Here is a 1842-nt window from a genome sequence, read left to right as displayed (position 1 = left end):
CCGCCACCACATTCCACTCCCCAGAGCGGGGCAGAACAATACATGGTAAGTCAGTAATGGGGAAAAGATCGGCTGCAGGGTAAAGACGGGAAATACCAGTGGCTGCTCCTGTGTCTTCTGACTGCTTTATCGGGCACAGCGCCTTCTATGGACTTTATGGGGTACTGCAGTTTTTCGCCGTTTCACGGACGCACGCAATTTGTAAACTGGGCATGTTGGGTATCGTTTTACTCGTTGTAACCTCATCTTTTATATTTCATTTAAAAAAATTGTATTTTTTTGTGTTTTGGGGCATTTAATTACATTTTTCACTACATGTTCGGGTTTAATAAGGAGTTGCTCTAATATTGCGCAACATAAAAATTTGCAACTACCACCATTTTATTCTATAGGGTCTTGGCATTCAGAAAATATATAATGTTTGGGGGTTTTAAGTCATTTTCACATTTCACTAAAATGTGGAATATAACATGGGTGCAAAAAATGAAAAAAGGCCTCGGTCATGAAGGGGTTAAAATGGGCTTTCAGTGAGTTCCAGGGCGTTTGCAAACGTTCCGGAGTTGGTAATATAGGGCTTGCTGCAGTTTTTTTTACATGCTCTGGAGCTGAACGCTGCGGTGTGAACTAGAGCCTAAAATACCATTTGGAATACATTGGATGCAGTTCTGATCCGGTCTGTAACTGCTCCGCTCCTGGATCGCGATTGGTGTGAACGAGCCCTGATAATTCCTCCCGAGCTGTAGCCCGGAATGTGGAGCTCATTGAGGAGGAGAAGGGTCCTGGCTTCTCTGGAGAAAAGGGAAGGACACAGGCGACCGGTCGCAGAGATTCTCCAAAATGTCAGCAAACCTCTGCATGCTTCCGATTCCTGGGGGCAGCCAGAACATCGCAGATGGAGCCAGCTGGAGTTTTATGTGAAAGTTATCAACAGTAAATCCTTTTTTTTTTTTTCCATGCGTATACTTCATCGGTCTTTATTGTGACCAACATCATAATAAATGTCCAATAAATGTCCAAAAACAGATTTTGTGAGGTTTTTATGGTATCCTGTGCAGTTCAACAACAGGAGGTTCCCACCATCGTTCATAAGTGCATCTTCTGCCCCCCCACTTTTGCACCTCTTAGTGATCCCCGCTCTTAAAATGCTGCTCACCTTAAAGTTAGACCCCCCCTGAAAAGAAGCTCTGACAACAGCAGGTCCCCCTTTGCCTTTCAGCCGGCTGGGATTATGCTTAATGGAGAACTATGGGGTCGGGGCTTTTCCCCATAGTTCTCCTTAGGGTAACGGGAGGACACAAACTAGCGCCCTCCCGTCACTAGGGATTGTGCACACCAAATGCAGACCAGATCTGCATGGGTTTCTGCACACGCAGCGCAGTGTGTTATACCGCGTTTTTTTGCCGCATTTTTGATGCGTTCCAAGTTGTTTTAGTTTAAAATGGGCTTTCAGTGCGTTCCAGGGCGTTTGCACTGCGTTTTTTATGCCTTTGCATGCGTTCCAGAGCAGGTGAAATAGGGCTTGCTGCAGTTTTTTTTTTAAATGCTCTGGAACTGAACGCTGCGGTGTGAACTAGAGCCCAAAATACAATTGGAATACATTGGACGCAGTTTTGATCCGGTCTGTAACTGCTCTGCTCCTGGAAAATGATTGGCCCTCAATCGGGCCGCCTGTGCTCTCAATCAACTCATGCAAAGGGTAGAAGACACATCATAGCGCACCCCAGCTGTTGTGGTACTACAAGTCCCATGAGGCATTGCAAGACTCGGACCGCCACAGGCATGACTCCCAAAAGGATGATGGGGTTTGTACTTTCACCACAGCTGGAGTGCTGAGGTTGCTGA

This window comes from Nanorana parkeri, unplaced genomic scaffold (genome assembly GCF_000935625.1).
Source record: "Nanorana parkeri isolate BGI_ZX_2015 unplaced genomic scaffold, ASM93562v1 scaffold3010, whole genome shotgun sequence".
NCBI classification, from domain to species: Eukaryota; Metazoa; Chordata; class Amphibia; order Anura; family Dicroglossidae; genus Nanorana; species Nanorana parkeri.
This window is presented reverse-complemented; position numbering follows the sequence as displayed.